This window comes from Ostrea edulis, chromosome 3 (assembly GCF_947568905.1).
Source record: "Ostrea edulis chromosome 3, xbOstEdul1.1, whole genome shotgun sequence".
Classification (NCBI taxonomy): domain Eukaryota; kingdom Metazoa; phylum Mollusca; class Bivalvia; order Ostreida; family Ostreidae; genus Ostrea; species Ostrea edulis.
In genome coordinates this window covers 45,863,696-45,891,447 of record NC_079166.1, presented here as the reverse complement: position 1 = coordinate 45,891,447, position 27,752 = coordinate 45,863,696, and the positions used below count along the sequence as shown (strand labels likewise).

Sequence of the window (27,752 nt, the reverse complement as noted above, 5' to 3'; positions counted from 1 at the left end):
CTCCACTCGGTTCTGTCTTGGACCGTTGTGATGAGTGCTGGCATGGAAAGTGTTGTCCACTCCTTCACATTATCTGTCCAACTTTTCCTTTGTCGGCCGCGGCAGCATCCACCCTCCACGGTGCCCTGTAGTGCGGTCTTTACGAAGCTCTCGTGACGTACGACATGACCAAACCAGGCCATCTTGAGTCTCTTGACCATCTGTAGGAGGGTTTCTTGGGGGCCCACCAGGCTGGTGATCCTGTCTCTGACAAACTCATTGGTTTTGTGTTCCAGTAGTGGATGCCGAGCAGTTTCCGTAGGCACTTGTTTTCATAAGCCTGGACTTTCCTTTCTGTCTCAGCCATGTCTCACATCCGTACAGGACGATGGAGATTACGAGAGACCTGTATGGAATGAGAGTACCAAACCCCCGTATGCGTAACCCGGACGGAGTTTACCCAAGATTGAGCGGAGGTATAAATGTCTAGGTGTTGCGTGATTGGCTAATATCAAGAGTGAAATTATTTGGAATTGAAAGAAATATTATAGAGGTTCAAATTAATTGTCAGGATGAAAAATTATCGCACAAAATCGAGAAACGCCTGAGGAAATTACCATGGTAGGGGTGTGCTTAAAATGAAGTGTGTAATTTACTGCAGATTGCTATGTGTTGTAAAAAAGTACAAATATGGCCTATAAAAGGCATGGGACCCTATATATTTTTTGTCATTTTTTATCAACATTTGGAATGAACTTTAAAATGTTTGCGGTCATTTGTTTAAAATCGATATAGTTAAGTAGTGAGAGGGCCAAAGGTTAACATTGAGGTCTGTGGGAAATGAATTGGTACTCTTTTCCCGTATAGCCTGTGCTTTGTGTGGAAGCTGGTGCTGCTCTTCCATATTCTATTGAGCCTCGCCATCGCTGATGTTGCTGTAGCTATCCTGATTCGGATCTCTCCAGTGCAGGTGCCATCCTTGTATAGCGTTGTCCCCAGGTATTTGAAGCTTGTCACTTCCTCTAAGGTCTCTCCGTTCATAGTGATGTTTACATTGATGTCGCTTGTGCTGTTGACCATCACTTTGGACTTTTCTGTGCTGACCTCCATGCCATAGGTCCGTGCACTGTCCACCAATATGTTGGTGAGGTCCTGAATAATTTATACACCTGTATATAATACTTTAGAAAATTTATTTTTCAATATTTTTAAGAATATTGTAATATGATCAATTCCGCAGTTTATTGATTTGTTAAGTCCAATTTTGGAATAAAATGTTCCATCCCTCTATTTGAAAACGTGAAATATCTTATCAAGAATAATTTCATAGACGCTATGAATGCCATTATGTTTACCATTCCCCCATCTTCATATTTTTAACAATGACCTCATTTTTACTCTATGTGTTGAATTATTCCATATAAACAAGAAAAATATCTTTTCTAATTCCTTAAGGTAGTATTCAGATGGGTTTAGGATTGACAATGACATTGTCTTGATAACTGTAATTTTCCCAACCTTTTCTCACATTGTTTGATTATAGAATTTTGTTTCACAATTTAATTGCGGTATCTTTTCCAATTCCACATCAAAATGTATTTCTAACAAAGTAGTATCCCACCTAAGCCTGGGCAGCAAAGTTCTCTTACTTTACTTTTTTGAACCTAATTATATTACTGGTACATGAGGTTTTTCATAATTAGTATGAAGTCCAGATATTTCTTAATTTTTTTTCCTATGAAGATTCTTCACTGCCATCAAGAATAAGTGATGTATCATCAGCCAATTGTGAGAACCTTTTTTCTACATTATTCACAGTAATGCCTTTGAAATTCGTAGTCATTCTAATTTGAATAACTAATATGTCTGCATGCATATTAAAAATATATAGGTCGATAATAAACCCCCCCCCCCCTCTGCAACCTCTCTGAATAGTTTTTCTATGTCAGATAGATGACCACCTTGATGTATTGCAGATGTAATATCTGTAATAAAAATTGATATCCAATCTGAAAAAGAAGAAAACTCTTTATAGCACTCGTTTAAACAACATTTGATAATTATGTTTTACAACATATCAAATATAACCAATAAGCCATTCAAACAAAATACATGTACATGTAATCACTACAAAAATGTATACACGTACGTAACATTACAAATCAGATTGATAAAATACTTCATTATACACTAATTATCAGGACATTACAATATTCGCTTTTGCTGAATGCAATAAAATGGGTATAAAATAATCTTTTTGTACATTTTTCTTTTATATGTAAAGAATGACAAAACAATTTATAAGAAACAATAACTATTTCATTTCAAAGTTTATTTCCTTATCAATAGTTAGTATAAGTTTAGAATAACAAATAACCATTATTAATTTATTTTATATCATTTTGATAGATGCATGTTTGTGAAAGAATTCAATATGAAAACAAGCATCATCAAAAGAAGCTTTGTGACAATAAAATAACATATCAGGACATTACTCTCTAAGTTATAGCGCTCTATCGTGTCATCAGGTCATTCCGATATCAGGACATTACACCGTTGGTTTAGTTTAAACCTAAAATAATGAAAAAGAACCAACAAATATTAAAATGATAGTTGAATATCTTTTAAAGATGAATACGAACTCAAAAATATAATTAATTTGGTTGCATAAATCATCGTAAAAATGTATAATTTTTGTAGAAATATCTCATCAGGACATTATACTAGATATCAAGGGGGTGGGGGTGGGTGGGGAGGGGGGGGGGGGCTTGCGTAACGGTGAGAGAATGTAGCTGATTCAGTATTTCAAAAAAAGGAGGGGGGGTTTGTTTGTGAAAGTCGAGCATTCGTCAGAATACTCGTCCATTTTAGGTGCCAATCTGGAGTTTTGCTCACATTATTTCTGATTTCAATATATTCTCTGCAAGGTTAAAATGTTTTAACCTTATGATACTAATAATGTTTTGTCTGTAAATTTGTGTGTGTGTGTGTGTGTGTGTGGGGTGGGGGGGTGGGGTGGGGTGGGGGTAGGGGGTACCCCGTTCCCCATCTAAATCCACCACTGTGTCTGTGTCCGTGTGTGACAAAGCTATCTTGATTGTAGTATGAATTGAACGCACGCCACTTCTTCGAATTATCTTGTTCTAAAGCTTTGTGCGTTTCGAAATCCCCCAAACTGTTCAATGGAGGGCAAGATATGGAAAATTCGGTCTAAAAAGTGTTGTTGTTTTTTTCTATGACGGAGAAGTGCAACTCTTGTAACCATGGTAATACCGATTTTTATAAACATTTGCGTAATCATCATATAAATGAGGAAGTGATGCACAAGAAATTTAATGCTAGTCAATATTTCCCCAGGCCGATGACGTTTCAATGTTATCATTTCGGGATTGCCTTTTCCTACCTAGCTCTGCTCTTTATTCTTCATTGAAGTCATACAAATGTTTGTACGAGGGGGGATATTATCATTTAGATTTAAAAGCTTCCTGTAAACATTGAATTGTTTTCAAACGAAAGAGGGGTCGGGGTGAAAATGTAGAAACACACTTATTTAAGTTAAGAGCAATACTTCATTTCAGTCATAATGGAAGAGCATCAAAGGCTGATAAATAATCAAGCAGATGGAGGTAGTATGATTTATCAACTGCCGTCAAATGTAAAATTATTTGGTCGTGCAGCTTTTCATCTTGTTTAATGTATTATATAACTGTTTTCCTTATACAGTGTATAAGGAAGAAATTAAGATGTTATTTGAATTGTGTATGTTTTCTACTTATGGAGAATAGATTAAATGGCAATATGACTAAAGCCAAACTTCTAGCTTTAGTCATTGATATCTGCTGGTGAAACATCCAACAATCATTTATGTTAATTTCATTAAATCACATAGATTCTATATATTTCAGATACCAAACTTGCATCAAGTTATGAATTTAAATATATGTAGATTTAGTGCACTTTGTTGATATCACGAGGCTCATTGATGTCAGTCATGAGATTGAAAAGTAAGGTCACCCTCAAAATCATAACGTGGCAATATGCTAATAACTTTTCTTCTTTTTCTCTCATCTTCATACCTTCCAATGGACTAATTTGTTTTATGATGTGACTGTTGAGACAAGCGAAGACCCTTTATGTCTTGCAACACGACTTTAGACATTTTCAAAATCCGTCTGCTCATTTAACATGGGAAATATAGCACAGTCGATGTAATTAACAGCGCAAATTGTGATGTGACGGTCATATTAACTGCAATTTTTTTTTCAAACCAAGCAATACAAAATGTATGAAGATATGAGAAAACATGTCTGGAATTTAAAAATGTATGTTGTGGTACTTTCCAAACTATTTATTTTACCCATGGAGCTGTTAATGAAGTATAGATCTAAAGTATACTGTAGTGAAGGCGACATTTTTCCAGAACACTATGAGTAATCCTCATCATGAAGAGCAAATTATGCGACTCAAGTGTGTAATTATTGGAGTGAGCTTCTTGCAATGCGAACTTCGCTTGCTATTAGGGCTGAAACGGGTACCCGAAATAACCCAAAACCGCGGGTCGTGTTCGGTACCATTTTTCCGTATTTCGGTTCGGGTTTTGTTTTTCAAATATAATCATTATGTCGCCAAAACCCTCAAAGGTGGCTGTATTTTGATCAATTGTTAAATGATGGCATTGTCGATAAAACTGTAAATAATGACAGTACATGTAAGATATGTCAGATGCATTGAAAATACGCCACAGGAGCAACATCGTCATTGACAAAACATTGAAAGCATGGATGGAAACGAGTAGAAGTGACAATGCTGTTTCTAGTACCATGGATGTCGAGTCTAAACCTCAGCCCACGTCCCCGGGTAATTATTGTGACTAAATACATTATAAAGGTTTTGATTTTAACTGTATATTAGATTCTTAAAATAGTTATATAGATCCGAACCGAAATACCCGAACACGAAGTTAAAAATTTAGAACCGACCCGAAAATTTTTGGAACCTTGACAGCCCTACTTGCTACTAAATAGAGGGTTACTTTGAATTTGCAAAATAGCATAACACTATTGGAGGGTAATTGATTTCATTTAGACTTGAAGTGATGTTAGCAGGTGTGCACTCTCATGATGTAGATTACAAAAATACCTGTATGCAATAGATTTAACTGTGAAATACTTAAATATTGTTTTTTACACTGTTCAGATATATCTTTAAGTCCGGTTGGTGAGGACACGCTTTATGAAGATGCCATCAAACGAACAGGTACAGTTTTGCTTCTTTAGATAATTATCCTCCATAAGAGATTTGCATTGGAGATCTGAATCAGAAACTTTTCTGTTCAATTTCATATTTTCACATGTTCATACATTGGTTTGCCCATAAGAACAAGATTTTGCAGGAATGCTACCTGCCTTTAGATCTTAGTTTCTTTTCATTTTCAAGTTTAATAATAATTGAAAAGCCAAGGTCACTGGAGGGGTGATTTCAGCATTCAGTACATTCAAGTTATTTTTGTGGGATTTAATGGCATTTGCAGGAATGCATATTGCACCAAGTTTGTGGTTGCAGCTGATACTTTGATACGGTTAAAGGAAAACATTATTTGGTTACTGGAGAGTACTTTTTACTTTGAAAGTGATGTCCTGCTTGCAGAGCTCATGTTTTACTAAAAAATCTTACTTTTATCTTTCATGCATCAGATGCAAGCTTATTGATAAGTACATGTACAGGCCTTAAATTTCATTGATTGTAGTCATAGCAGACGACAACATTTGGATGCAGACTATAAAAATTCATGTTACGAGAAAAATATGATAAACTGTGTGCTATATTGTGTAGGCTATGGCAAATTTCATTGACTGGTCCTCATCCTCTGTGGCTGGGCAGTGTCAAGTGATGCAATAGAAGTCCTTTCTGTGTCGTTCATGCTGCCCTCAGCTGAGAAAGACCTCAGTATGTCCTCCTAGGATAAAGGCTGGCTTAATGCAATCATATTTGTTGGTGAGTTTTTGACTTCTAAAGACTTTCAGGTGTGGTGGCTCAGCTCAGGGTTTTGGGTTTGTAAACTGCTAGTTTACATTGTATGTACCGTTCCAAGTTTATTATGAATACAATAACTTTAACTTGCTAACTCTTCTTATAGGATTATCTATTAATTATAAATGACTTGACTACAATTTTATTCTTCATATATGTAACTTTACCGTTAATTTTCATTTTGGTGATTTTTCTCAACAGGTATGATGATAGGGGGTACTTTTGGGGCTCGCTGGCTGACCGTCACGGTCGCCGCTCCATTCTGATGGGTTCACTAACCGTGAATGGACTTGGGGGATTGGTCTCCAGTACTTCACAAGTGTTCTGGATTTTCCTGCTTGCCAGATTCATCAGCGGTAGTGGGTATGCTGACTTTAATTGATATAATAAAACTTATCTTCAAGTTACCAAATAGTCTTAATTATCTAAGTATACATCAGACCTTGTCGTATCATTTCAGTTACACTAGTTGGTGATGCATGTATTTCAATGACTAAATGCCAATGATGAAACGATTGTCACCGACAACTGATTGTCGATCGTTTTTTACTCTTCAATTCAGATTATAGACTCTATTATTCATAATCGATTGTCGCCTGTACACTAATTAATATTCAATCCGAGATTCATCTGACTGTTACTCCCGCTTTTATACCGAGACATGTGCGGGGGAGAGTCAGAGTGGAATCCACATTAAAAATTAGGAATTCAGTGACACCAGCTAGTGTGTATACTGCACATATCCATAAAACTAAATAGAAATAACCCCAAAAATAGTAAACATCTATCAACTACATGTAAATACCGATTATATCGATCATTGATCGAAACAGTTCTTTCGATAATGATCGATTATGAAATTTTCCCGATTTTTCAACACTACTAAATGCATCACAATTATTGGTGAAAATAATAACTGTGTTTTGACTTGTATGATGAATTATACAGACTTTTCTCTACTTAATGAGCGATGAATTGTACAGTCTTTACTCCACTTAGTGAGCGATGAATCGTACAGCCGTATCCCTACTTACATCGTTGGATACCCACGGCTGATCTCGTCTTCTACTCATCATGAGTAGAAGATGAGATCAGTCGTGGGTATCCGACGATGCCCTACTTAATGAGTGATGAATTATACAGCCTTTTCTCTACTTAATGAGTGATGAATTGTACAGCCTTATCCCTACTTAATGAGCGATGAATTGTACAGCCTTTTCTCTACTTAATGAGTGATGAATTGTACAGCCTTATCCCTACTTAATGAGTGATGAATTGTACAGCCTTTTCTCTACTTAATGAGCAGAGTAGGAGGAAGCATACCTGTGATATTTTCATACTTCACTGAATTCCAACCAAAGGAGAAGCGAGGAAAAATGATCAGTGCCTTGGCAACATTTTGGATGTTTGGAAATATCATTGCCGCTGGTATGTGTTTTGTTTTATAATAAATTCAATATATCGATTCCTGTTTTGGTACCAGTCTCAGAATTGTAAAGAAAGGTGAAGATTTGACAGAGACTCTTTCGTTTTTCAGAATATGTGTAGATGGTACAGGCCTAGGTAAAGACATACATGTAGTACATATCATGCATGATTCATTCTGCTTAGAGGCTGCCATTCTCTGCTAGACTTCTTTGGGTCACACTTTGTTCTTTTTGTTTTCAAACTGCAGAAAAAAAGAAGGGCCTCTCAGACTAATGTAAGAGGCAGTTACATTTAATTCAAAGTAACAACTCATCTATGTTGCAGGTCTAGCCTGGTCAGTGATTCTCCGTGATATCGGTTACTTCAGTCCAAGCTTTAAGTACAACAGTTGGAGAATATTTGTGGCCCTCTGCACCATTCCTAGTCTTTCATCTGCTGTGTTCTTTGTCTTCATGCCTGAAAGTCCAAAGTTGTTGCTTTCTGTAAGTATAAAGTGAATTTTGCAATCATGTTAGCCAAGAATTTTGAAGAGTGCATACCGTTTCCAAAACTATACATTTAAGTAGTCAAAATGTAGTATGGTATAGTATGCATTCATTTGAGCTAAGTGGTCATCATAAATTGTTTTGGAATCATGATGTTTTGGGAATCAGAATAAAATTAACCTTATATTGCATATTTAGGTAGGACAAAACAAAAATGTTTTGTCTGTATTAAGTCTTATATACAGAAAGAACAATCCCAGATTATCAAAATATGATGTAAGTATACAGTAACCTAACCTTAAATCTTTTTTTTTAAATTTGGTTATTTCTTTTTGCAAATTTAAGTCAAAATGCTATATTATGTATACATGTATTTTATTTATAACAATTACTTTGTTGCCAATATTAATGACATTTTTATAAGTATTTTTTGAAGATTTATTATTAAGAAAAGAATTTCTGGAAATTCAATAAGCCAGTAAAATTACCATAATATATTTACTGTAACAGCAGAATAGCTAGATCTGCAGGTATATTTTAATTTTACAAGATACGATCCTAATGGATAATATGCCTACCACAGTGTTACAATATACAGTATAGGTGATTTGGTTTCAGATACTTTCTTTTCTTTTTTTAAATGATAGTATGAAATTTATAGGTGACTTCAGTAGTACTAGACCGAGACTACAGGCCAACACATCAGAGTGATGATCGACAAAGAGGTTGTGCCTCAGGAATGTCACAAAATCTCAAAATTGTAAGTTTCATCTCAAATTTATTCTGTATCATAATATGATGATTTAACACACATCAAACATTTTAGATATTATATTACAATTTATCATCCACAATCTGCACATGTACGGTCTCTAAATGCTGTAATATGTTTTACAGCTAATGTCTACCTCAGGTGAGCTGTTTAGACTTCCTCTCCTTAGATCTACTGTCGTCATGCTTATCATCAACTTCTCACTAAGCTTTGGGTAAGCATGTTTGTCTTGCAACTTTAAATTTGATTGTAAACCCTATACATTCTAAAATTTTATTATATGGTGCATCAAATAGGACATTAGATCCTGTGTAATCAATGAACACACCGGACCGAACCAAATTTTGTCAAACCGAAAAACCTAATGTAAAAAAGTGAAACACGTGAAAACGCAGAACCAAGGAAATCTTATTAATTATACCAGGTATCCCTCCCGCATAATACTATAGACGGTTCATGCGGTTTTAATCACATTCATTTACGTATTTGGATTTGTGTGATATTTTTTACTTTAACAAACATTTAAATCACTCCGCGTCAAAATAGTAAAGCTCAAAACCGGACACTGAGACATCGGACATTCCGGTCCGGTGTAAAATATGATGTATCGGACCTAAGGCACTGCACATCAGTCAGGTCCGACGGTCCGATGTCTTTCGCATAGATTGTGACCCCTGGGTCGAGGCCTCTGTTGGTTGACTGTTAGTCCCCGAGGGTCTCTACAGCCCAGTAGCTAAGTACTTTGTTACTAGCTTGAAAATACGGATGTATATTTAATTGCTGTTATAAAATTTAGAAATTCATTTCAAAATTAAGGATTATCTTCCTCACGCATAGCTCTCATCCTTAGACGAATTTAACTCCACTTTTTTGGCACACTGTTTTTCCCTATAATCACTCTAAAACTTCATTGTTATTTCGGATTTCAAACATTTAGGTTGAGCATCACTGAAGAGACATTATTTGTCGCAATGCGCATCTGGTGCATCAAAATTGGTATAAGTTTACATGTAAAGCATGAGTATGAAATTTAAGCAAATGATACATGATAATGGCACATATCATTATATTTTTAAATCTTTTATCCTGAAATGTGCAAAATGTATACACATTAACTTAGTACACTCATAGTGTAAACAGGTATAAATTTACCATCTTGAAGTAATAATGAATTGTTTTGGTTGATGTTTTAATAATTTATGAAACAACATTTTGCCTTTCAATTTCATGATGCAATATGCATTGCAAAATTGTATGCACTGTAGAAAAAATAGTCTTGTAAAATGTAATTTAATCTACAATATGGAAACTTGATATATTTTTTCTGTAATAGATTTTACTATCCTTGTAGATATGGTGTCTCTGTAATATATTTTACTATCCTGTAGATATGGTCTCTCTGTAATAGATTTTACTATCCTTGTAGATATGGTCTCTCTGTAATAGATTTTACTATCCTTGTAGATATGGTATCTCTGTAATAGATTTTACTATCCTGTAGATATGGTCTCTCTGTAATATATTTTACTATCCTGTAGATATGGTCTCTCTGTAATATATTTTACTATCCTTGTAGATATGGTCTCTCTGTAATATATTTTACTATCCTGTAGATATGGTCTCTCTGTAATATATTTTACTATCCTGTAGATATGGTATCTCTGTAATAGATTTTACTATCCTTGTAGATATGGTCTCTCTGTAATAGATTTTACTATCCTTGTAGATATGGTCTCTCTGTAATATATTTTACTATCCTTGTAGATATGGTCTCTCTGTAATAGATTTTACTATCCTGTAGATATGGTCTTTCAGTAATAGATTTTACTATCCTGTAGATATGGTCTCTCTGTGATAGATTTTACTATCCTGTAGATATGGTCTTTCTGTGATAGATTTTACTATCTTGTAGATGGTATGGCCTTTTTATATTGGACTTCACTATCCTGTAGATATGGTCTTTCTGTAATAGATTTTACTATCCTGTATACTATGGCCTTTCTGTAATAGATTTTACTATCCTGTAGATACTATGGCCTGTGGATGTGGTTTCCTGAACTGTTCCCTCGGGTTGAGCTGTATGGGGGGTCACCCTGTGACCACCACTCCACACCCCCTAACCGGAGGGACAACACCACAAAGTTTCTGGATTCCGAATGGATCTATTTCTCAGGATTTATGACAGCACTCTCCAATCTTCCAGGGAATCTCCTGACTATCTATCTCATGGACCAGATTGGAAGGAAACTCCTCCTGGGTAATAAGAGATAATCAGAGGAATTCCTGTGTCTTATTTTATATATAAATCTGTACTTGATAGTAGATTTACCCATAGGTATGAAAATGAATGCTGTATATACACTTAACAAATGTTCAAGTTGGTCACCCTGGGATTTGAATCATAACAAAATATTTGATAGAATTCAAGGAATTTCAACATTTTATTTTCAAAAGTATGGTTCTTCTTAAGAATGACAGGACGTTTATGGATGTCATGGGAGATCCATCATCAAAAGGGGTCAGGCTACTGAACAGACTGAAAATGCTTCATTGATAATCAGAGAAATTGACAAGATTCACCATCATAAAGTATCACCCCAAGCAGTCAAGAATTTTATGAAGAGGGTGGAACTGTTTTCCAGTCCACTCCTAAATGAATTAGTGTTGCCATAGAGACAAAGTAGCTCCTTTTCACAAGAGACATTTGTACAAATGTACCATTCCATGACCAGCTAAATTGACAGTATGAAAATTTTGAGAACACAACTGCTTATAAGAAGAAATATACATATATTTGTGCACAAAATTTGCAGCAAATCAGGCAAATGCTGACTTGGGTGCATTGGTTTTGCTGATGACAATGATAAATTTTATCATCACACACCACACCAGCATTGAGCATGACTTGGGAATTTAGATGTTTTAGTTCCCGTTTGTTATTAGCTTGTTAGGATAATCAACCAATTACAAAGCTAAAGATGTGCATTTTCTATCTGCAGTAAATTTCTAAAACTATTTGTGGTGTGCTGGTCATCTTCAAAATAAGAACTTTTATACAGTACATGTATACATATACCTGATATGTGTGCAATAATTATTCGTTGAATGTCCCAGCCAAGTTTTACTTGTGTAAAAGTATGTTTAATAACATTTTAAGAGAGAAATGAAAACAAATTTATAAATGGAAAATTATGTCTTAGAAATGCTGATGGTATGCTTTATGATCAGTGATATCATGTCCACGAGTTTTGAGTTTCTAACATTCCAGATATGATTATTTACATTTTACAGCCACGAGTATGGGGTGATTATTTTCTTTTTTACAGCCACTAGTATGGTGTGATTATATTCTTTTTTTTACAGCCACTAGTATGGTGTGATTATTTTCTTTTTTTATAGCCACTAGTATGGTGTGATTATTTTCTTTTTTACAGCCACTAGTATGGAGTGATTATTTTCTTTTTTTTACAGCCACTAGTATGGTGTGATTATTTTCTTTTTTACAGCCACTAGTATGGTGGGCTCCGGAGTCAGTGTGTTCTTTATTCCGTTCGTTCGAGACAGGTGGCAGAACCTGGCCATTTCCTGTTTGTTTGGAGCTGTGTCGACCATACTCCTTGGATGTCCTCTCGGCAGAACTGTTTCCAACCAATGTCAGGTTAGCTAAAATTTATTAATTTTCACTTTGTTCAGGTCTCAGTATGGTTACTACCACATGTCGGCATACCTTGTGAGATGTCCTTGATGACCACATTGTAAATTGCCCTTTGAGAGAACACACCTCTCTATTTTCCTAGTCAGGAATATGCCTCTACAGTTTATCAATAAACTTTGCTGCATTCAAACATTTAATAGAGAAAATGATTTATTGTGTTAGATTAAATAAATGTGCCCCACAATATGCCTTTCACTTTGATTTACCCCAGCTAGTGTTATGATCAATATGTTTGATACTTAAAAGTCAGCATTAATTCAACTTCATAGATTGGGATAATGTCCCAGAACTGATTGATACAATTCTGAGGTTGAAAGACATTGAATAGCAAGAAATACATGTATGTTGAAATTTTGTGAAATCAAATAATTTGTTGGGTAAAGGTTTTCAATCACCTCTCAATGACATAATGTCTTACAATATATTTTACAGGTCCACAGCATTTAGTATACTGTCAGGGGTTGGTAGAATAGCCGCCATTTTGGGAAATGTTGTGTTTGGTGAGCTGGTTGATCTTCATTGTTCTATTCCAATGATTCTTGTAGCAGGACTACTGGTATTTGGGGGCCTGATTTCAATACGCCTCCCCAGCACTGTACAGACTGATATCCACTGATTTCAAATTAAAGTCATCATTGGCCGTGAGTGTACGGGATTTTACTGACGTTTCAAAGTTTCTAATTTGCATTTCACAATAGTTATGACAAGCAGGTGCTGTTCACAAAATGTTTGGCCATCTGTTTTGTATTAATGTGGGATAAAGTATTTTGGGGGATTTTTTCTGTTACAATATCAAACAACTTGTATCTGTCGTTTTAAGATTAATGTACTGTTAAAGAATTGTCTGCACAGTATTTTAATTCAAATGTACAGACTCGTATAGACAAGTGTAAGTTGATAGACTATCCAAAAGGTTCGATCAAAACAAGGTCAAATATAAAAAGGGGGGAAATCAAAATTTTAGGAACAAACACTGTACATCAGGAAAATTTCACCCTCATTTTATTTTTATTTTCACTCATTTTGTCCTCATTCTAAAGAAATTAAAGAGTGAATTCAAAAAGAGGGCAAAATTTAAAGGGTTATGTCAGTTTTGTGTGAATTCAAAATGGCAAAATAGTTTTTCAATGCTTCTGCTCAACAAAAAAAACCATGGGGTAAAATGTTTCCAGTACACAGTGATTTTATCTTCTGATATTTATTTCCATGTGCTGTACTCCACATTATTTTACTGTATACATTATGTTATTTTATTTTTGTAATGTATTGAATTGTTTGAAATTTAGAAGGTACTGGGGAAGAATGATGTGATGTAAAAATTTATTTACTTTTTTTGCACTAATCGAACTACCTTCCCTAATACTTCTCATTACCAGCTCGTTAGAGTTATCGCGCTTTGATGACTCTTGTGCGTCATTGGTAAGAAAATGCACAAGTCTCGCGAGCAAGTGCGAGATTACTGGGACATAAACGAAACGGTCATAGCACTCCCCCTTTTTCAAGAGTTAAAATACATGGTGTATATTTTTAAAAAAAATAACCATTGGTCAAACTGCATTTTTCAAATATTCTAACACAATCTTATTAAAAATGTTACATGTTTTTAAACTCCACCACACCTATTTAAAAAATTCCAAACAATGATGTTCTTTGTCCTTAATCCATCAATATTTTATATTTTTCAAAATAGCTTGAATACAGTTTGGAAACGCATTAGTTGTGTTAATTAGTGTTATAAACGTCTTTAAAAATGCAGTTTTGCATATATGATTACCGTCAAGCAAAAACCACCCTTAAGTGAAAAATATCACTTTTTCACCTTTTAAATGTTTTAGATAGAAGAATTTCTCCTCTTTCTGTTGATATGTAACATTACGTTACAGCCCAATGATAATGACCTTAAAATCCCCATCAACCTTGGTAAAAACTTGCATCGAGTCGTTTGACGTCATGATTTTTGGAAATTTACGTTGTATTTTGTTACGTTTTGTTACTATTTCAAACGTAATCAAAATACATGAGTCTGAATTTTTTTTTATCATCTGATATATATGTATACATTTATCAACATTCAAACAATTATTTAGATTATGACAGATTCAAAATAGGCTAGTTTTTATTGTCTTTTATTCTCCCTGGGTGTCGGGAGAGGGGGCGACTACGTCCTTATACGGGGCCCTGACAATAGGTCTAATAAATTTAAACAAGTATTGCATTCTCTCTCTGGTCAAACCAGTTGCCGGAATGGCTTGGAGGAAGGATGGCATCTGTATCCACGCCTGCTTTCAGCAGTTTTAGTTCTGTTCCGGGTGAGTCTGGCACTTCTTTAGCTACAGCAATACCGGTAGAAGAATGTGCACAATATATAGGAGAAGTGTAAATCATTAATAAGAGTTTAATTCAGAGAGGAAATTATATATACATGTACCAGTACCTTGTTTGAAAAAGATTAAGGTTTGAATTTTTTTGTTGAGATGGCATGTCAGCGAATTATACCGTAGTCGCCGCAACCCCCTCCCCCAACATCCACACATATCGCCCAACTACAATGTATCCCCTTTCAGGATTGGTGTTACATGTAACAGCCGAAAAAATCGATATGTGGTAACATAATAAATCAGACTTGTTACAATCCATTTCTTATGTGAAAAAAAATAACACCCAACGTTCTTTTAAATAGCGTATTCTACCTGGTTTGTCTGCTTGGAAAACAAAGTGTCTGAATTTTCTAATACCCTTGAAGGGAATGAAATAATTGGATGTGAATGTTACATGGGTCCTGTGGCTTTCAAATTGGGGAAAATAGTTGACATTTTAGTCGAACTGGGAAAAATCAATTTTATTGTAAATAAGTTTTAAAATCATATCAAACATTATATTATCTTTATTTTACACATCTAATTTTCTTTAACCTTCTAAAATTTTCAACTATTCTATCCAAATCATCATTCCCATAACACTTTGTTACATGTAAGTCTTATGTATATATATAATTCACATCGAACGTTTATTTTTTTCAAATACATTTTCCTTTCATAATTCATTATTGGGGAAAATGCAAGCTAAACTGGGGGGAAATTTGCCATGGTATGGGACTTGCATGTGAAAATTTATTTGGGGGTGTTTGTCACTCAGCGTTCTACAAAGTAAGTACGTCAACATGAATTTATATTTGTTTTCTCATTCAAAGTAAAATGAAAATGCTTCTTTAAAAATTGAAAGACCCATAATACATGTGCAACTACACAATCGTTCTTATTTCTTCATTACTATCTTTAATTATTTAATTTGGATTTTAACCTGAAGCGTTATCACATTGTAGGTGGCTTTCTTTTTCACCAAGTCCAAAATTCTCAAAACAAAAATGAAGCATAGAAATTACGCTAATAGCGACCTTGGCGTGTGTTCCGTTTTTCCCGGTGTCGAATCCTCATCTACTAGGAAGTTGACCTACGTGATTTACAAAACCTATTTCTAAATACTATTTGTTCGCCAGAAAATATTAAATTGTCTAAATTTAGAAACGGAAGTACACAGAAATAATCAAGAAGCTACGTTCTATAGCAACTCCAAACAACTGAATCTTTCTAGGTGTAGCAAAGTAGAGAGGTCCAACTTGACAAACATGATGCGGTACAGGGGTCCGTGTTTGCCAAACTATCTATTTTGTATTGCTTATAGGAGTTATGAGATTGATCACTGTTCCGTATAGATCTTCACCTTTCATGTATACAGCTTGCGAGTAATCAAAGGTATATAAATGGACATGGTTAAGCTCTGTTGACATCGGCGAAGCTGGTTGTACCAGGACTGGTTGCTCATGCAGTTCTTATTATCGGTAAATATCACAGTATTTACAACAACGGATTTTAAACACACTTGCTGTAATACATTGTATAAGATATTTTTTCACACTTTAGTGGTTTGTGAATTTTATTTATTGTAAGGTACCTGTCGTTCTACTTTCACTTCATTCAAATGTGCACTATATTTGACCCAATCTAATTAAAATCAGACTTCTTAGATCCGCGCCGTATACTCTGTGTAAGCGATTGTGAGCGTATCCTAGGATCTGATTTTAATTAGATTATATTTGTCCAGAGCAGCTAACTTGTCGTTTTTTTTGTCATGGCCAATTGAATGTGATCTTTGTGTTGTTCACAGATAGGACATACTTAAGTCTTGGGTGACATGAATTTTATATTTGGACAGCAAATCTGACAGATGCCTTTGAACGTCGGTAGTCCTACTGCTGTCTTGTCATTATCGATACAAACATCTTCGTATATTCTGTACAGGGACTGTTTGCTTTCACTGCATGGTAGAATTATGTGTACACCGATATTCCTGTTGACTGCTGCCGGCTGAGGCAGACCATGCTCTTCGGCATAACTAGATATGAACTGAGGAACATCCCTCAAAACATCAAAACCGTATGCATTCTTAGGCCGCCTATGTTTATTTCCATGAGTTCTTGAAACCAACCCATTTGTGATCAGATGATGTATCAGAGATTTCAATGCAAACTCGCCAATACTGTGTGTTATCAAAAAAGTTTGTCGACAAACTTAATGTATCGAAGACGTTTTCTAATTGAATCTCCATCTTTTGACTGTCTACATTTAGATTGTATCTTTATAAACTTCGCCATAATATGAAAGTCTTTCATTTTTTGTCATCTCAGTTAAGGAAATAGCGTGTTCTCTGATGTCTGAAAAACTAAATGTAGAAATATAGTTTTTTGCACACCCGCACCCCTTTTCAATTAAAGATCGTTATTTCACATCTTCTGTACAAGGATCATGGGGTAAGTTGGCAATCCCTTCCCCAAACATGTGTACCCGGGCCTCTAAATCGGTTGACATATCGTCTGATTCACCGTCATCACTGTTTTCGTTAATAGAACACGCACCTGCGTTCTGATTAGTAAGATTTTTCATGGGAAAATATTCATTGTTGATATTGTCTAGATCCTAAAAATTTTACAAAATATTTTATTAACCGTCATAAGTGAAATACAATAATTTGATTGATCATCGGGTTTTTAGAAATATTTTCAATTATTTGTCAAGCATTTTTTTTTTTCGTGAGATGTGTGTGTGTGTAAAAGAATAAAGCTACAGGTCAGAACGCAGAATCTACAAGTTGATTTTTTCTAATTTCGGAAATAAATTAGTATTTGCAAAACATTTTATAATTTCAGGTTAGTGTTGCCAAAATACAATTGTTAAAATTTTTTTTTACGTGCGAACAAAAGGTGAGCGACATAATTATTACTAAACGTATTGCTGTATAGCTACGCAATGGTAAACTTTATCGGCTATTTTTAGGATTCGATGCTATTTTGTACATATTTACAGCATTGTAAGATACATATGTACGTTCACAATCAAGGAATAGTACATATTGTAAAACTTGTAAACACCACAGAAAGTAAACCAACAGATAGCACAACAATCGGACGGCTATTTTATATACATGCAATTCATATTGTATCGATCTAATATTTCAAATAGGGGAGGGGGGGCGTAAACCCAGATAAACGTTACTTTAAAAATGGGAGGGGGGGGCGTAAACCCAGATAAACGTTACTTTAAAAATATGTCTGTTTAAAAATATGACTGTTTGGTATATGTCACACATAAATTTAGGATGTCAGGTGAAATATTTTCATTTCTATAGACTTTCATTTTACCTGTATTTCCCGAAGAAAGGGAAATACCTATAAATATATTTTTTATTTTCGACGAAAATCCAGTATATGCATAGCACTAATTAACATCAATACTAAACACTTAAACCGATATAATATATAATAATTATATATATAACAGATAAATGAAACTTGTGTGTTTTAAAGTGCGTACTGACAGTTCCATGACTTCTCAAGGAAGCGCCTAACATGTGATTGAAAAAACAACGTTGCAGAAAATCATGCCGTCATATCGTAAAAATGTGACGTTGACTTTACCGTTTGATTTCTCGATAAACGTCACAATGCACTTAAGGGTGGTTTTCGCTTGACGGTAATCATATATAACTTATTCTAAAATATGGAAATTGAAGGGGGGGGGGGGGTGTTCGTGTACGATTACCAAGTCCATGCCATATGAACCTGTCCTAATTATATGATAAAATAGAAAGTCTTCATAGTCTGACAGAATAACTTTAAAAACATATTACTCACATTAAAACTTTTTGTGTTGGATGTGCATATAGGTTTTTCCCTTCACAGTTTTTCTTGCGATTGATGCTTTATATCGGTCAGATTTGGCAGATTTAGTACCTGCACTCCCTCACATAGTTTAATAAGTTCGTCTGTTTTCTTGTAAGAATAATCAATAATAAATTTGACTTCAGAATTTTAATCAGTGTTGTAGTTTGCAGTCGGTTATATATAATATGTATCCGATACCATAATTTATATTATGTATGTCTAAGTAATGTTTACGTATGTTGTCCCGGTAGAACGACTTTACGCGCCTTTAATTTGAAGAGTTCCACTAATGGAAATGATAAGTATTAAAAGTACAGATGCACTTATTAATAATAATTTATTATTTTCATTATAATTTGTTAAACTTTGTCTTCATATTGGTATGTACCTATCCTTGAACATGTGCAATACTAAGTAAATTCATATGACTGTTGATGGACAACATAAATATGTGAATGTATTCTTTTATTGTAGTTTACATTTTAATGCTGAAGTTAGATATGTACTGTACGTGTACAGTATCTTATTTAGGACTTTTCAGTGCTAATTTTTTCAGTTTTGGTAATAGAGAAAAATTAAAAGATATTGTTTCTCTTTAAATTTGATTTTGAATTAGGGTGGGGGGGGGGGGTCCTAGCAGTAAAAGGACAATACATATTCCTGAAATACAAAAGCAGAATCATGCATATTATTTTTAGGGATGGTATTAAACTTTATTGTATTTCAATTCATTTACTATTTTTAATTGAAAGTTTTTGGTATTTTACAGAACTATTTATACATACATTCTCACACATAGTAAATTAAGTATTATGTAATTAAAGCAAGGTTGGAAAAGACTTTAATCAAATAGATTTTTCCATAATTGTTTGAATTTTTTTGAAATTATTAATGTTACATTTCTTTGAAAATATACATTGATCAATTTCATCTTTATGTATTGCAAGATACCCTCAAAATATAAGTCGATATTTGTTTGGTTTTGGGGTTGTTGTTTTTTTTCTTTTAATTTATTTATTTGATTACAGACTTTATTCCAGTAATTAATGACATACAAATGTCTCTGCCTGGTAATCTTCAGTATGATTTTCTATTGCACCGAGACATGCAGTTAGATAAGTGTTCACGATTGTGAGACATGTTATGTTAGAATATAATGTCAATGGATGCTGTATCATGACGTAAACATGCTACTATGTGTAGTATTATCATGTTTTTATTGTGAATATATTTGTTTTACATCCCTTTAAGAATTTTTCACTCATATTTAGGCATAACCAGTAGACCTATGCATGGCACTCAGCATTCATATTCTGTTATTTTTACATGCAAAAATATTTTTCCCTTTTCACATGTAAAGTAAGATATATTGGGTGATCAATCTGCCCCCACATTTCTGGTCGCACATGTACATGTAATACTGAATGTGAAGGATGTAAGCTTGAAGTGTTGAATTGAAGCCATGCACGTACATGTAAGTTCGAAGGCTTTCCTACGATCTAGAATTTTGAAGTTTGGTTTTTAAGATGTTTTAGACGATTGTCATGTCAACTTCCCAGATGTTACGTGCCTGTAAGGAACCACTTGTATTCACCTAATTTACTAGAATACCTGCACGCGATACATGTAAAAATCCTAAATTTGAATAACTCAAAATACTTCACTCGCGATGTGTGCAAAGGACATTTTCGTATGTTTCGGAGTAGGGATAGTGTTACAAATAGTGCAGGTAATAACAATTTACATTTCTTTGATCACCATCAAAGAATCTGCTTATCATCATATATTCATTATTTAACAGTCAGTATTATTTGGAACCAGTTCGGAATGCACAGGATCTTGATCATTTTGCATAAATTATGGTTCCAGACTAATATCTTTGCACAACAATCTCCAGGTCCTTTCCCAAAAGACCTCCATTTTCGAAAAATATCGTCTATGGTTTTGCCTTTGTTTCCAATTTAAAAAATGTTGACGTCATAAATTCAGAGAATGAGGAATTAAAAACAGACAAAGAGTTTCTGTTCTGAGTACCTTTGCATTTCAATTTTCTTTTCGTTTTCTTCTCTTTAATGTTAGATACTGTTAAAACTGTTAAAATTCGTCTCGAATGACCTTTAAAATCAATAAAAGTGTAAAAAGTATTCTTTCGTTTTCACAAATCTGTTAAATCTGATAGTGCAAAGTAAGAATATGACCTAATGTAGAATACTTTCTTCTGAGATCTGCTAGGTTTTCATTAATAAGGTTTATTTCTAATGTATAAGCTTTTAATCGATTGATTAATGCTCGAGTGAATGTTATTGGTTCATAGTCTTATGGTTCCATTGGGTCACACTTGTTTTAGCCACTCATTTGGTGCATTACCAATGTCAAATATAAGATTAAAAGAATCCTATGTAATAGAAGAACAATATCGATACAAATAATCAATAAGCGTTGCATATACAAAATTGTACCTTCTTAACACTTCATCCCACTTTATCCATAAAGTGTGTATACATGGAAAGATGAAAAGTGATAGAAATATGAAATATAGAGTTCGGTAAGCACGGACCCCTGGATATATCAGAGGTGGGATCACATTACGAAAAAGAGTAAGCATTCCCTGTCGACCTGTCACACCCACTGTTGCCCTATATCTTGATCAGGTAAACGGGGTAGTCTATTGACCAAATAAATGTAATGTCTAAAGAACGGTCTAACAATTAGTATGAAACAGGTTAAAAAGCATTCGATCTAATGCAATAATAAGCTAAATCGTTGAAATGACCATATAAAATTCGCAAAATGCTAAATAAGATTGTTGAAACCTTTGTAGCATCATCTTGTTTATCAGTAGCCTGCTTCGATTTAAAACTGATCATACGCAGAAAAAAACTATTGCGTATCGAATCAATTGAGACAAAAACATCATATGCAGGTGATGACGGAATATTGCTACATAAATATTGGAAGTTGATAATGGAAAAGCTGAAATCATCCCGTTTGTCATAAAGCTATCATTACTATATTTTCATCAAAATATCAAAGTACAAAGTAGATGTGGAAGATTGCGGTGTCTTTTAATTTGAGCTCAGTGGGATATATCAAATCAAAATATGAATGAAAATGATAATTATTAAGAGAAAACGTCGTCGTATATCTAAATGTCGAGATGAAAGCCACAGCAAGACGTTATTCTTCTCATGCAGAACAGTTTAAATAAATTGTGTCTCATAAGAATGTAAAAACAGGTCAGCTAACGAAAGAGCACAATTCGTGCCAATGGAAATTCCAACACACTGTTGGAAGACCTGATCATCAAAGACTGTTTTTGTGAAGATTAGGAATCCGATATAGATGAAAGGTGAAGATAACGAACAGTGATCAATCTCATAACTCCCAACTTTCTCAACTGATTCGATACACAAGAGCTTGTTCTGCTTATGGTCAGGCTTATTTTTAAATCAAAGCAGGCTACTGACAAACAAGTTGATGATGCAGGGATTCCAACAGTCTCGTTTAAAGTCAGCATTTCGCAAATTCTATGGTCGTTATACGATCTAGTTTGCCATTGCAACCTGTCAATGGATCAAATGCTGTCTGACGTGTTTCATACCGATTGTTAGATCGTTCTTGGCACACTGTTTTTGACTACGTAAAACTCTGTTTACCTGATCAAGATATAGGGCTCACGACGGGTGTGTCCGGTCGACAGGGGATCCTTACTCCTCCTAGGAACCTGATTTCATCTCTGGTATATTCAGGTGTCCATGTTTGCCCAACTCTCTAATTTGTATTGCTTGTAGGAGTTATGAGATTAATCCCTGTTCATTATCTTCACCTTTCATAAGCAATACAAAACAGAGAGTTGGACAAACAGGGACGTCTAGACACACCAGAGGTGGGATCAGGTGTCTAGGAGGAGTAAGCATCCGTTGTCGATCAGCCACATCCACCGTGAGCCCTATATCTTATGTTATATAAGTACGATTACAACATGCGGAATTAATGCCATGTCGAAATGATGTTGCAACAGAGAATAACATAACTAATAATGATATCATTTTGAATCGTTGTACACAGTGATGTGTGGTTCGATAACACATTTTTTCTGTATATGATAAACAAGTATAATGTTTTCGTCATTGTGTGTGGGAAAATCAGTTCCCAACGCGTTCAAAGTCTGGAACTTATAATTTCTTTATTTCCTCTGGAGAAACATGGACTAATTTGCTTACATGATATAAACCCCCTTTTTCGCAATCCTGATAATCATTTATAGGACATATTCTCAATGGAAAACAAGGTTTCAACCTTAGAGTATTTTATGCACCACTCTTGTTTCCAGTAAAGATTCACATTCTGTATCATCGCATTTGTGGTGTTAACAAAATATAAAACATATAAATACAAGATAGGTACAAGATGTTTTGAATGATTTTATTTAATAACAAAAACATGGATCAGTACAGAGGTTCAAACCAGGACCAGTGGAATGTAATCCAAAACTACAACGCATCCTAAAAGGAAAACATCATTTTTATCTTAACATAATCATCGTCAACGTCGTTATGATCATCATCATCATCATTATTGCTATTACCATCATTAAGGTTCACTTTCTTATTACCATCATTATTGTCACCATTATTGTCACCATTATAATTTTGTTATTGCTGTACTTCTCATTAAGTTCCACGTTATTATTATCAATAATTTCCTTATTATTATTATCAATTTTATTATCATTGATCACTGTCATTACTTCAAAAATCGGACTCTGATTTCACTTTAAATAAACAGATACATGGCTTAGATACTGCCAGTCAAAACCCCCAAAAATTCTTCTTCTTATTGTCATCATTGTTATTATCACTATTACATATGTAGTGTAAGTATTGTTTGTAATGCATTGTGATACATGTGTGTAGCGATGCATATAAGACGAGCGAACATTAAGTGGCAAGAAATGAAATATACAGAAGTCATGATGTTCATCTGTTACAGTAAAACCATTTAACGTCCGAATGAAATGTGCGGATACCGACACAACGTGGTTGGAAAAAATATAAACTTATCGACGCGCACAAGTGGGAACATTTTCAGCACGGACTCCCTAGCAAACATTTGATTGAAATTCCTATTTCTAAGTTGATTTTCAATCCACTGAATATATGTTAGGTAAAGCTCTAATCTATCCACTATCAGTGCAGGAGGAAAACAGCTACTACTTGTGTGTGAATTATTTAATAAAAATATTTGCCATATACACCGTGTACAATGCCACATGCGGGGACCGTGATCGGTGTAGCGCGGGGATGTGAATTCGAAGCGAAGAAAGTAGGTCAATAAGTATTCAAAGACTGATTGTGTTTAATCAAAATAAATCTAGATAGCCAAAAGTATTGCACGGAAGACAGTGGTTATTGGCAAGCTAGGGAGTTTAGAACTCTTTGGAAATACCCAAACACTTCGACAATATACAAGTAGGGTAGGCGCCGGGTATATTTTTCGGTGTATTTAATGAGAAATCTCCACTCCTACTGCATAAACTCCAAAGTTTTTTTTGACCAGAAACATTACCTTTGAGTTGGACTCAATATTCGACTGAAAAAAACAACAACAAAAAATCATGATATGCCGAGTATTTGACTGAAAACCCTGTGTGGCGTAGGGGGGTGAAAATCTTGTGGCGTAGGGGGACAGAGACTCGCAAACTTTCTTACCAAAATCCTCATCTTGAACACAGTGAATATATAAATATCAAATTCAAACTTGTTCAAAGTTACTCTGATATTCGTACGATAAACCGATAATGATGTGTGTGACTTTCTATGCCATTAAATTTTCATTAAAAACATTTTCTAAAATACCACAATACCATATGATTAAGACAGTTTCATATTTTAATGAAATTGACATGAACTAATGATAATTTCAGATAATGCAATGACCAGAAAGAAAAACAATCTTTGGTTAAATAAACACAGACACCTGAGGTATGGATACTACTTAGCCCCCCCCCCCTTATTTTTTGCACCATAATATCTTTGAAATGTGTGGATTCCCTGTCTATCTCACCCTAATATTGATTTATGTACAATCGTTTCACTTTTTTGTAAGCTTTAGATATTTACCTTGTACTAGTATTAAAGCTTACAAAAAGTATGAAACGATTACATAACTAGAAATTAGGATGAGATAGACAGGGAATCCACAAATATCGGAAAATTGTCGCCACAAAACCCTCTGGGGGTGGGGGTGGTGAGTAGTATCCTTACCTAAGGTGCCTGTGTAAATAAACCATAACGAGTAACACTGCTTTAAAAAATAAAGAGGATTTAGAATCACTGCCTAAATGCATTACTCCAAAAAAGATGTAATCTGAATCCTTCTTGGTCCATTAAGCGCAAATCACTCTCACGAAACGTTGCGACCGAAACGTCAACAAATTTCCTATATTTTTGCAGTTACTGCCCTTTCACGGGAAATTGAACAAAATGATTTGAGAATTTTCCAAATAATTTTGAATAAAGACAATATTCGTTGTGCTGAAGATGTGTATTTTAGTGAGAAACTTTGCTTACGTTAAAAGGATTCTCGGCCCCCTTATGCCACAAAATTTTCACCACCACCCCCCCCCCCCCCCTACGCCACACAGGGTTTTCAGTCAAATACTCGGCATATCATGATTTTGTGTTGGTTTTTTCAGTCGAATATTGAGTCCCATTCAAAGGTAATGTTCTGGTCAAAAAAACTTTGGAGTTTATGCAGTAGGAGTGGAGATTTCTCATTAAATACACCGAAAAATATACCCGGCGCCTACCCTACTTGTATATTGTCGAAGTGTTTGGGTATTTCCAAAGAGATCTAAACTCCCCAGTTCCTAGTGCTAGATTGTCAATAACCACTGTCTTCCCCGCAATACTTTTGGCTATCTAGATTTATTTTGATTAAACACAATCAGTCTTTGAATACTTATTGACCTACTTTCTTCGCTTCGAATTCACATCCCCGCGCTACACCGATCACGGTCCCCGCATGTGGCATTGTACACGGTGATATACAAAAGAAGCTTATGCAATCTAAAGTAAAAGTTAGTACTACACCGAGTTCCTTGTACATCATATTTTCTTTCTTTTTCATTCATTTACATGTACTTATGTAATGTTATTTTCTTTCTTCTTTGTTCTCACATCTTCATATATGATTATAATTCATCATTACTGTAGTATATGTATCTTTAGTGTAGACTTTGCAAGGAGAAATAAAGTATTGAATGAATGAATGAAGAGGGACATATTTATAAGTTGAATTTCTATAATACATCTAGCTGATTACAGAACAAAGAGTGGGTAATAGACTCATATTTTCTTTCTTTTCCATTCATTTACAGGTACTTATGTAATGTTCTATCCTTTCTTCTTTGTTCTCACATTTTTATATATGTTTATATGCTATATGATTCATCATTACTGTAGTATATGTATCTTTAATGTACACAATGCTAGGAGAAATTAAGTATTGAATGAATGAATGAAGAGGGGCATAATTATAAGTTGAATTTCTATAATCTATCTAGTTGATCACAGAACAAAAAGCGGGTAATATACTCGTAAAATATTTATGTAAAATTCAATTCAACCAAGTATGTAATCCATATACTCATTAAAGCATATTTATACGGTTAACATTTCAAGAAAACGTTCTATGTGTATATGGAACTCGATTTACAAAACACTGTCTCCATTTTTCATGCATGTTTACGCATACTATATTACTATCGCAAAAAAGTTAATTGCAAGAACTAGCAGCGCTTTCATCATTATGAATAAGATTGCGTTAAATTATATTTGTATATCGTATATTAATTAAAAGGAATAAAACACTAAATTGAATTTCAACATTTAAAAATTCCCATTCCATGCTGAAAAATGTATCCACTCGTTCGCGGCGATAAGATTCTAAGACGCCCAGTTATGTCAAATGTTTTGACTGAAATTGATGAACATCACGAATGCTGAATATTTCTTTTCTTGCCACTTTATGTTCGCCGGTCTTAACATGACGCTATATCGGCATTGTTCTTCATCATATGAATTATTTTTTTTTTCATTACCAAAACGTGATTGAAAACCATATTATTTGAGTTGCATCTAATATAAGAGTTATGTATCTCCTCATTTGGGACATAAAATATCCAATAAAATACCGGTTGTGTAAAACGTATTGCTAATATCACTAACAGTAGTAGACTATGTAATTTAAATAATGATTTAAAAGGGCACTTAATGATAATGAATATATGCTTACTTAAGCGTTGTATTTAGATAGTCATCAGAGAATGAAAGTTTCTAACCCGATTATGTCAAGCAGAAGGCCTCTTATCCCAGCTTCCCATAATTCATCCGAAGTGTTGCTTCTCCTGCCTCTGTCACTTTTGGGAACAAATCAATGATGTAAATAACTTCGTTTACAGTTTTAACAAGTAATTGTGAACTAGATTCTTACAAACGACATAAATTTCTTTAAAATACAAATGAAATTCTGTGTTCTGTCCGGAAAACTAATAGTTTTAGATACCTCTAGCAAATCCAGGTCATAAAAATATTTAGCATACCATAAAATGAATAGTCCTAAACAGGTACAGAAATGTATGTCTATATAATGCGATTATCTTTCAGAGATCGTAATTTTGATCTTAACTGTACCTGAGTTTCCCGGACTTTCAGTCGTGTCATTACTAACTTCGTCATCAGAATTCGTACTGACTACGTCTCTCGGAGGAGGAGTGCTATTCACTTGAAATAGAAATATCTAGCTTTCAAGCAGATGTGAAACAATGCCACATTTTCATCAATACCCATAAAGCTCAGTAATGTGTCGATCAGGAAAAGAAATATACACACGGTGTAACTTTTAAAATCCTAAGATACTTAATGTTTGTTAGTGTTACAAATATAGAGAGGAGTGCATGGGTAAACACGTGTAGATGGTTAAGTATTAAACTAGGGAAATTAAGATAAGTAATAGGCACACCGTGTCCAGTTATTATCTATTTCATCATCAAAACATGTAGAAGAGAATATAATTTCAGTCTTACATGGTACTTCTAAAAACCCTACCATTTTCATTCTTGTT

The 27,752-nt window shown here is 34.4% G+C and overlaps 1 pseudogene; it reads left to right on the top strand.

Moving 5' to 3' along the window:
• The first annotated feature begins 4,799 nt into the window (after window positions 1–4,799).
• LOC130053572 (synaptic vesicle glycoprotein 2C-like) lies at window positions 4,800–13,896 on the top strand (annotated as a pseudogene).
• The last annotated feature ends 13,856 nt before the right edge of the window (window positions 13,897–27,752 follow it).